Consider the following 11,936-nt stretch of genomic DNA (forward strand, 5'->3'; position numbering starts at 1 on the left):
AGGCTAGAACAAATATTTATTCCTAAACAGAAGCAAAAAGCAAAAAACTAAAAATAAAATTGGGTTGCCTCCCAACAAGCGGTATCGTTTAACGCCCCTAGCTAGGCATAAAAGCAAGGATAGATCTAGGTGTTGCCATCTTTAGTAGGCAATCCATAAGTGGCTCTCATAATAGATTCATATGGTAATTTTATTTTCTTCCTAAGGAAGTGTTCTATGCCTTTCTTTAATGGAAATTGAAATCTAATATTCCCTTCCTTCATATCAATAATTGCACCGATCGTTCTAAGGAAAGGTCTACCAAGAATAATAGGACATGAAGGATTGCAATCTATATCGAGAACAATAAAATCTACGGGCACATAATTCCTATTTGCAACAATAAGAACATCATTAATTCTTCCCACATGTTTCTTAATAGTGGAATCCGCAAGGTGCAAGTTTAGAGAGCAATCATCAAAATCACGAAAATCTAGCAAATCGCACAAAGTTTTGGGAATAGTGGAAACACTAGCACCCAAATCACATAAAGCATAGAACTCATGATCCTTAATCTTAATTTTAATAGTAGGTTCCCACTCATCATAAAGTTTTCTAGGGATAGAAACTTCCAACTCAAGTTTTTCTTCATAAGATTGCATCAAGGCATCAACGATATGTTTGGTAAAAGCTTTATTTTGACTATAAGCATGAGGAGAATTTAGCACGGATTGCAACAAGGAAATACAATCTATCAAAGATCAATTATCATAATTAAATTCCTTGAAATCCAAAATAGTGGGTTTATTAATATCTAACGTTTTGATTTCTTCAATCCCACTTTTATCAATTTTAGCATCAAGATCTAAAAACTCCGAATTTTTGGAACGCCTTCTAGGTAAAGGTGGATCATATTCAGTCTCATCATTATCAAGATTCATATTGCAAAACAAGGATTTAATAGGAGACACATCAATAACTTTTAGATCTTCATCTTTATTTTCATAGAAATTTGAAGAACACGCTTTTATAAAGCAATCTTTCTTAGCACGCATCCTAGCGGTTCTTTCTTTGCACTCATCAATGGAAATTCTCATGGATTTGAGGGACTCATTGATATCATGCTTAGGAGGAATAGATCTAAGTTTTCAAGAATCAACATCAAGAGAAATTCTATCAACGTTCCTAGCCAATTCATCAACTTTAAGCAATTTCTCTTCAAGCAAAGCATTGAAATTCTTTTGTGAATTCATAAACTCTTTAACACTAGTCTCAAATTCAGAGGGCATCTTATTAAAATTTCCATAAGAGTTGTTGTAGGAATTACCATAATTATTAGAGGAATTGCTAGGATAAGGCCTAGGATTAAAGTTTCCTCTATACGCGTTGTTACCAAAATTATTCCTACCAACAAAATTCACATCCATAGATTCATTATTATTCTCAATCAAAGTAGACAAAGGCATATCATTAGGATCAGAAGAAACACTCTTAGTAGCAAATAATTTCATAAGTTCATCCATCTTTCCACTCAAAACATTAATTTCTTCTATCGCATGCACTTTTTTATTAGTAGATCTTTCAGTGTGCCATTGAGAATAATTAACCATAATATTATCTAGGAGTTTAGTAGCTTCTCCTAAAGTGATTTCCATAAAAGTGCCTCCCGCGGCCGAATCTAAAAGATTTCTAGAAGCAAAATTTAATCTGGCATAATTTTTTTTGTATAATCATCCACAAATTCAAACCATGAGTAGGCAAATTACGTATCATTAATTTCATCCTCTCCCAAGCTTGTGCAACATGTTCATGATCAAGTTGCTTAAAATTCATAATATCATTTCTAAGAGAGATGATCTTAGCGGGAGGAAAATACTTAGAGATAAAAGCATCTTTGCACTTATTCCATGAATCAATAGTATTTTTAGGCAAAGACGAACACCAAGATTTAGCACGATCTCTAAGCGAAAAAGGAAATAGCTTCAATTTGACAATGTCATTATCCACATCTTTCTTCTTTTGCATATCACACAAATCAACGAAGCTATTTAGATGAGTAGCGGCATCTTCACTAGGAAGGCCGGCGAATTGATCTTTCATGACAAGATTCAACAAAGCAGCATTGATTTCACAAGATTCGGTATTGGTAAGAGGAGCAATCGGAGTGCTAAGGAAATCATTATTGTTGGTATTGGTAAAGTCACACAATTTGGTATTATCTTGAGCCATCGCGACAAACAAGCAATCCAACACACGAGCAAACAAAAAGCAAGCGAAAAAGAGGCAAACGGAAAAAGAGAGGGCGAATAAAACGACAAGGGTGAAGTGGGGGAGAGGAAAACGAGAGGCAAATGGCAAATAATGTAGTGCGGGAGATAAGGGATTGTGATGGGTACTTGGTATGTTGACTTTTGCGTAGACCTCCCCGGCAACAGCGCCAGAAATCCTTCTTGCTACCTCTTGAGCACTGCGTTGGTTTTCCCTTGAAGAGGAAAGGGTGACGCAGCAAAGTAGCGTAAGTATTTCCCTCAATTTCTGAGAACCAAGGTATCAATCCAGTAGGAGGCTACGCGCGGGTCCCTCGCAACCAACGCGATAAGGGGTTGTCAATCCCTACACGGTCACTTACGAGAGTGAGATCTGGTAGGATAATATTTTTGGTATTTTTGTGATAAAGATGCAAAGTAAAATAAAAGCAAAGTAAAAAGCAAAGAAAATAACGAAGTGTTGGAAGATTAATATGATGAAGATAGACCCGGGGGCAATAGGTTTCACTAGTGGCTTCTCTCATGAGCATAAGTATTCTACGGTGGGTGAACAAATTACTGTTGAGCAATTGACATAATTGAGCATAGTTATGAGAATATCTAGGTATGATCATGTATACATGCATCACGTCCGAGACAGGTAGACCGACTCCTGCCTGCATCTACTACTATTACTCCACTCATCGACCGCTATCCAGCATGCATCTAGAGTATTAAGTTCATAAAAACAGAGTAACGCCTTAAGCAAGATGACATGATGTAGAGGGATAAATTCATGCAATATGATAAAAAAACCCATCTTGTTATCCTCGATGGCAACAATACAATACGTGCCTTGCTGCCCCTACTGTCACTGGGAAAGGACACCGCAAGATTGAACCCAAAGCTAAGCACTTCTCCCATTGCAAGAAAGATCAATCTAGTAGGCCAAACCAAACTGATAATTCGAAGAGACTTGCAAAGATAACCAATCATACATAAAAGAATTCAGAGAAGATTCAAATATTGTTCATAGATAAACTTGATCATAAACCCACAATTCATCGGTCTCAACAAACACACCGCAAAAGAAGATTACATCGAATAGATCTCCACGAGAGAGGGGGAGAACATTGTATTGAGATCCAAAAAGAGAGAAGAAGCCATCTAGCTAATAACTATGGACCCGAAGGTCTGAGGTAAACTACTCACACTTCATCGGAGGGGCTATGGTGATGATGTAGAAGCCCTCCGTGATCGATGCCCCCTCCGGCGGAGCTCCGGAACAGACCCCAAGATGGGATCTCGTGGGTACAGAAGGTTGCGGCGGTGGAATTAGGTTTTCGGCTCCGTATCTGATCATTTGGGGGTACGTAGGTATATATAGGAGGAAGGAGTACGTCGGTGGAGCAACAGGGGGCCCACGAGGGTGGAGGGCGCGCCCTAGGGGGTAGGCACGCCCCCTACCTCGTGGCCTCCTCTTTTGTTTCTTGACTTAGGGTCCAAGTCTCCTGGATCTTGTTCGTTCTGAAAATCACGTTCCCGAAGGTTTCATTCCGTTTGGACTCCGTTTGATATTCCTTTTCTGCGAAACTCTGAAATAGGTAAAAAACAGCAATTCTGGGCTGGGCCTCCGGTTAATAGGTTAGTCCCAAAAATAATACTCCCTCCGTTCCTAGATATAGGGTGTATAGTTTTTGGCATGGAAATTAAAGAACGCACGTGGAGGGAAAATTTCACAAGTTTTGAGTGAGATTACACATGACTAATTGACATGAGAAAATAGAGGAGCTTACATGATATAAGGAAATGTAATCAAATCCCTAAAAAAGTTATCCAAACGAGTGGTGCAACGCAATACACCTTATATTTCGGACTTTTTCTCAAAAATCTATACACCTTATATCAAGGAATGGAGGGAGTATAAAAGTGAATAATAAAGCCCAATAATGTCCAAAACAGTAGATAATATAGCATGGAGCAATAAAAAATTATAGATACGTTGGAGACGTATCACTATCTTAGCCAACAGGGTGACACCTTGTTCTCCACTCTACCCAATGAAAAAGGAAAAATTGAGCAAGGAAGAAAATGCATATCAGTCGTGCTCGAATGTGTTATGCTGCCACAAGGGCTTCACCACCTTGATAGGAAGGACCATTGCCAGAGGAGCGCCGATGTCCTCCATGGCCCTCCGTATCTTCGGGGAGCCCTCATGGGGCCCCTCCTCTAGCTGAGCTCCGGTGCTAGATTTCCCACGCCATGGCTCCTCTCCTAGGCCGCTTGCAGGCCCCCTCACCGGCAAGACCACCCTCCTCCTTGGAGGCCTCTGGTACGTCATCAATGTATCTACTTGTCCAAACACTTTTGCTCTTGTTTTGAACTCTAATTTGCATGATTTGAATGAAACTAATCCGGACTGATACTGTTTTCAGCATAACTAGCATGGTATTGTTTTTGTTGAAGAAATAAAAGTTCTCGGAATTGGATGAAACTTTGCGGAGATTTTTAATTGAATAAATAAAAAATACTGGTGCAAATATCCACTAGAGGGGGGCCACCAGCTGCTCACAACGCAACAGGGTGCGCCCACCCCTGGGCACGTACTGGTGTCTTGTGGGCTCCATGTGGCTCCGTCTGAACTAATTCCACCTCCATAAGTACCGCATTCCCGAGAAAAAGATAAGAGAAGAAGTTTCATCGCATTTTACTATACGGAGCCGTCACCACCCCTTGTTCTTCATCGAGAGGGCTGATCTGGAGTTCGTTCGGGGCTTCAGAGAGGGGGATTCGTCGCCATCGTCATCATCAACAATTCCATGATGCTCACCACCGGGTGTGAGTAATTTTTTCGTAGGCTTGCTGGGCGGTGATGGAGATAGATGAGATTTGTCATGTAATCGAGTCAATTTGTTAGGGCTTGATCCCTAGTACCCACTACATTTTGATATTGATGTTTCTATGACTTCGCTATGCTTAATGCTTGTCACTAGGGCCCGAGTGCCATGATTTCACACCCGAACCTATTTTGTTTTCATAAATATATATGAGTTATTGATCCTATCTGCTAGTTATAACACTTGATATTGTTATGAACCGTTGACCCCAAGGTGACAATAATTGGGACACTCTCTGGGGATGACTGCAATTCGAGGAGTTCATATATACATCACGTGTTAAAGCTTTGATCCGGTTCTCTATTAAAAGAAGTCCTTAATTACCCTTAGATTTCCTTATGGACTCCGGAGGGTAGAACAAAAGATCTCATGCAAGTTCTTATTGTAAGCACGTATGACTATATTCGAAATACATGTCTACATTGAATTGATGATTTGGAGCTATTGTGTATCACTCTAGGTTGTGATTGTTACATGATGAATGTCATCCATACAAATATCCATCGCTAATCCATTGCCTACGCTTTACTCGTATTGTCTTTGCTAAGTTACTACTATCGCTGTGACTGTTCCGACTACTACAAAATTGTTGTTGTCACTGTTACTATTACTATTGCTACTGTTACCGCTATTATCAAAACTATCATACTACTGTGCTACTGATACTTTGTTGCAGATAAATAACTTCTTAGGTGTGCTTGAATTGACAACTCAAATGCCAAGGCTTATAAATATTTTTTGACTCTCCTTGTGTCGAATCAATAAATTTGGATGAAATACTACCCTCAAAGACTGCTGCGACCCCCTATACATGTGGGTCATCAGGCTCATCATCATCCTTCCCTTCCTCGCTACTGCCATCGTCGTTGTCCTCCTCTCCAGGAGGTGCGACAGTCTTCCCCTTCTTGGGAGGGGGAGCGCTGTGAGCCGCGATTGCTTTCACCGGCTCCAACAACGTAGCTTGTCTACATACAACTAGACTTCATAAAATTTTCTCCTAGCTTCATCGTTCGTCTTTCAGCCCAGTTATTGATTTCTGATATAGTGAGCAGGATCAGGTCACAACAAGCATTGACGGTTTTTCCACGAAAAAATTGTTGCCAAGTTTCATCCACAGGGCAAATATTTTGTGCACCAGTGCACCGAACACACATTTTAAAATGTAAAAAAATAGCACATTTACACAACATCAATTTTGGTTGTCACAAAATTTCAAGTCAAAATTTGAAGCATAACCCGAAAAACAAAACTGACAAATTTAACACTAAATAGTACATAACATAAGTTGGCTTTAGAGTAGGCCTATTATCACATTGATATCAAACTTGTCATTTTTATCTCAACAAATTTTGATACGATTTTACTGACAACATGTTGACGTTGTGTCAATTTGTTAGATTTTTTTCCAGATTAAAAAATATATTCTATGGCATCCGGTGCATCGATAGCACCACAAGCGTGGGTGCATCGAATACATTCCCTCCATCCACATTGTGCATACATAAGCGATCCTCTGTTGTCAAAAATAATAATTATAAATACATATGCGATCCTCACGTAGGAATGTGTCACTTTGAGTATGTTGTGATGAAGCTCACGTGATGCCTGCCTCCTACGGTTACCGTACGCACGGAAGAGATCGATATCTCGTCTCCGGTATACACACACGGATGCGAGGGGCGAGGCTCTTTATCGAGTGCCGTGCTCCAGGAAAAGGCCGAAAGAGGGCGCACCACATTGGCCATCAATCATGCCCCCCACACGCGACGCGAGTGACACCAATAATAATACTATAATCATCAGAGGTCCATCCACCTCCACCCCCAAAAGCTACCACCGCCATGTTTGCTTTTCTTTTCAGGCTATGCGCGGTTGTACTAGTAGCTAGAGACTTGCTTGACGGGGCAGTGAACAGGCCGGCATGGGCAGTGCGGTCCTGGCCTTCTGCTTTTCTTCTCTTGTGCTGTGCATTAATCGAGCTTTCTCCTGCTCATTGGCCATGGATCTGTACTGCCTGGACGGCTGCTCCGCCAGACGGTTGCCTCCTTCAGTTGCCATGGCACGCAACACCCACATGAAGCGTCACAACTCACAACACAGTTGCGCCCAGGGACGACCGGCAGCGGAAAAAGTCCATTTTAAACTTTGAACTTGTAGAGCTTAGCTAATCGAACTCCCAACTTTGAATCCTATTGGTTAGCACTATGAACTTATCAATCCGGGTATAAATAAAACCTTAGATTTGTTTTTACGTAAAAAATGTATATTTCAAAATGGGATAATTTGCTACTTTCACTGACTGACTCGACCCGCTCGTCATATTTATCTTCCACCTATAGTCTCATGAGGGCCGCCCAGTAACCTATAGTCTCATAAGCGGGTTTCCGGAATTCTCTTAAATATATGTTGAATATTTTTCAACTTTGTATTTAAAAAAAATATGTGAACATATTTCAAATTGTAAATGTTTTTTAAAAATAATCATGAAAACTCAAATTCACAAATATTAATTGACTATGCTAACATGTTTTGAGTTTGTGCATATTTGTTCAACTTTGCAAAGTATTTTCAAACTCATGATTTTTTTTTCAAATTCATCAACACTTTTATAAATCTGTGAACATTTTTTGAGTTTGTGATTTTTTTTCATTTATAGAGTTCATGATCTTTTTTTCAAATTCATGAACAGTTTTTAATATTCAAAATATTTTTGGAAGTCACAAACTTTTTTGAATGCAAGAAACATTTTCAAATTTGCGGACATTTTTTTAGTTTCTTTTCCAAACTCCTGAAGATTTTTTGAATTTGAGAATATTTTTATTTTTGTTTTTTTCCAGATCTGTGAACATATTTTGAGTTCACGAACATTTTTCCAAACTCCTGAAGTTTTTTCGCATTTAAGAATATTTTAAATTCCTGAACATTTTTTCTGATTTGCGAAAAAAATTCAATATCATGCACATTTTTTCAAATTCGTAAAAAAACATGACAGTTTTGCTGGCTGGACGGCCCATCAAAGGAGCGACCCAAGAGATGTAATCCCACGATCATTGCTTCCCCGGTGCACCAAAAAGCTCCAGGGTTCGATTTAGACCGGGATTGATAAGTTCAGGGTACAAACGGCCGGGATTAGAAATTGGGGGTTTGATTTAGCTAAGCTCTACAAGTTTAAGGTTTAAAATGGACCTCTTCCACCGGCAGCTGGTCCTCAACTCTTAACTCTTTTTTCCCATGTCGAGGTCCCTTCGGTCCTTTTTTTCGGGAAATTACTTGTATTAGGGCATCTCCAAAGCGGATCCTCAAACCTCCGCAATCATCCGGACTGCACGGTCCGGACGTGTTGTGCCATCCAATGCGGGCCTGTATTGATCCGCCGAGCGGCCCAGACGTACTTTTTTTGGCATACCTGCGACAAAGTGGAGGAGTGAGGGATTTGCAGGAGTCCGGATAGCGGCCACGTAGGACTCTGACACCCCTGGCCCACCCAAAACTCCTCCCGGACCCCGCGCCTCCATCCTCCTATCTTCTCGCCTTCCCTTTTTCTCTCTTGCCTTCGCCGCCGCTCCACCACCACGGCCCACATGCCACACCCCTGTCGAAACTCGGCGAGTCCGTCACGTCCAACAATACACCTAGTCTCCACCCCGCTTCTCCTCCGCCGCAGTTCCACACCTCTCCTCCGACCGCTCCTCAGGTACCATCCGCTCCTACAAGCAAATTTTGTAGTTGTCTATGAACCTGCTAAACAATGGGATCCGGAGACCTTGTGGGAGGTGATGACCCGTTGTGTGATCATGCACAATATGATCGTGGAGGATGAGGGTGAGGATGTTGCGCAGGTCTTGAATTTGGGAACATGGGTGATCCTATCGAACTTCCCGACCAAAATCTGGCCATATTTCAAGAGTTTGTTCAAATGCATCAACAAATTCGGCATCAAACAACTGAAGGAAGATCTGATTGAGCATTTATGGGCGGTTAAGGGGGACAACAATGTTGGAGTGTAATATTTGAACTTTTTTAATTAGAACTATGATGTATTTTAGCATTTGAACTATTTTAGACTATATATGCAGCTGTTTGAACATGCAGACTTAAAAAAATTAGGATTAGATGTATGCGGGCAGCGTCGAATGGCCGGCTGTCGCATCCTTTTCCGTGGATGAATGCCGAAGAAAATTTGCGGGTTAGCGTTGGAGATGCCCTTACTCAAGTAGCGACGCTACAATCATTCATACAATTGTACGAACTCATCAGGTCCTGAACCAAGCCTTAACACAGTACGACCGCTGGTTCTACCATAAGATGACATTGCATGACTTACATAGTTTTGGCTTCGACACAATCTGAGTAATTCAATGATTTTGTTGTTCCATGATTTGTATGATCTCACGAACAATGAAGGTGTGCCGAGATCTGTCCATGTCTCCCTACTTCATACGATTAATGGCCTCCAAACAATCAGACTCAATGACAACATAAAAATCACTCCATCGCAAGGCAAGCAAGAAACCCTCTCTTATAGCACACAGTTCAGCCTAAACAACATCATGGTAGTGAAGAAGACGACAACACACACTAAAAAATATCACCTGAGTGATCGCGCAGGACCATGCTAGTTCCTGCAGTACCATTCGATGTGACATATGATCCATCAATATTTAGCTTGAGCCGCTGATCATCGGGACGCTCCCAAGAAGTAGCATGTACCTCTGAATTACTCCCTCAGTAAACAAATATAAGAACGCTTAGATCACTACTTAGTGATCTAAACGCTCTTATATTTCTTTACCAAGGGAGTACTTGACAATGCACTCAGATTTGTCCCACACTCCAGAACAACATCTTTGCCTTTGAACGGGTCCTTATACGGAGACTGCTCAAGCACTAATATGGAATGCACAAAGGTTTGTAGAAAGTGTTTAGCGGCTTCAGTTGGAGGTGCATGTTTATGATGAACTACTTAATTCCTAGTGTGCCATATCCTTCATGGCAACATGAAAAAGTATAAGTGCTGCCCAGCCGACATGTTAGAAACTGCATGTAGAATCCAATTTGGCCGTTCTCCATAATATTTGGACCAACACTCCGCCATGCTTAACCATATTTCTCTCACATATTTGCACCTGCATAAAGCGTGAAACATGCACTACAAAATTTCGTCTATTCAGTGACAAAAACCCTCGGCAACTTTGGTGATGTTTTGACCTGATTTTCGGCGATGCTTTGGAGCATCACTAGGGATGCCCATTTTCCGAGATAATTTGTAGTGCCACAGAAAATATTTCGCGTCACAAAAAATGTGAAGCGGGTTAGAAAAATAAATTAAAGAATGGTGTGTGGGTGTTCAGAATGTAGTACCTTATAAATTCTGCTACGGTCGAGTTTATAACAAACTACGTTCTAAGTTTGAGGGTTTACGGTTCGGATGCTCTTATCGAAATCCATTGATTATTCTCCGTGCATGATCTCATTGTAATGAACTATGAGAGCATGAACGGGGAAATATGATTACATAGAAATATATTGCATTATGTACGAGGTAATCTAAGATGTCTTCAAGCCAAAAGGTGGTCAACAAGAAAGTTTGTTTTGTATAAACGAACAACTTTGCCTTTTGGATCATCTCAATCCCATGTCATGCGGACGTCGTCCGCTTGCGTCCATACTCGGATTACTCCACATGTGTAAATTGCAGCAGGACATTTCAAAAAAAAGAAGATATTGCCATTTGAAACATTCTATCACAAATACCAAAAATATTGCAAGGTTCAAATTCCAGCATTACAAGGCTTACAAGGTTCAAACTGTTATTACGAATCAAATTCATCTTCTTCAGAATCTGAGTCATGCATTATTTCTGTGAAAGGTTCAGCCACCAAGAAGTCATATATCGGCTTGATACAGACACTTCTGAATAATCTGTCATATGAAGTTCCAAACTGAAATTCAGCTTCTGCAGAGGCTTTTCTGTTCAGTTGTAGACACCTACGTTGATTAGCAAACCATTCACTTCTGCGCATTAAATATAAGGCAAGCCTCATTACCTTGAGCACACTTGCTTTCTGAACAAAGAACCTGGCGAATTTAATCTCTGGTGTGGTGCCTCGGTACTCGTTCAAAGTAATTTCTATGAGATGAAAATCAAGGCATTCAATAGGAATGTTATATTGCGCCACAGTTTTCACTTTCGGGCCTTCTTGTATCTGCAAACGAAGACAAGACATTAGTGCCTAGATGCAGTGTTGAACACTACGGGCCTATTTGATTTGCTAGATTTCTAGAATACTGTAGCGACCAGACCTCAAACAGTCTGATCTCTGTGCATCAGTGTCATCCCTGGATCGGTAATGCTGACACACACAGTACTTGAAGGATTTATAACAGAGTAGCAATCACACACTTATTACATCGAATGTCTCAAAAGAGAACTTATTACAATAGATATGGCTTAAGGCCATCTAATACGATAATAGCGGAAGGCTTGGAAGATAAAGTGAGTCCATCAACTCCAACGGCATCACTGAGTGAAAGACCACGACCTAAGGTTCCTTACTCGTCGTCTGAAAAGTCTGCAACATGATACGTTGCAGCCCGAAAACGGGTCAGCACATGGAATATGCTGGGAATGTAACACAAAAGAGTAATAAACAAACTAATGCTATCACTATATGCATATATGGCTGGTGGAGGCTGTATGGTTAATATGTTTTGCGAAAAGCCAATTTTTCCCTACAACAAAGGAATAAATTTTATTTAACTATCATGGTGGTTGTTAAACATTGAGAATGGTAAACCCCATCTCAATCCCAAT

This window comes from Aegilops tauschii, chromosome 3, assembly GCF_002575655.3.
Source record: "Aegilops tauschii subsp. strangulata cultivar AL8/78 chromosome 3, Aet v6.0, whole genome shotgun sequence".
Classification (NCBI taxonomy): domain Eukaryota; kingdom Viridiplantae; phylum Streptophyta; class Magnoliopsida; order Poales; family Poaceae; genus Aegilops; species Aegilops tauschii.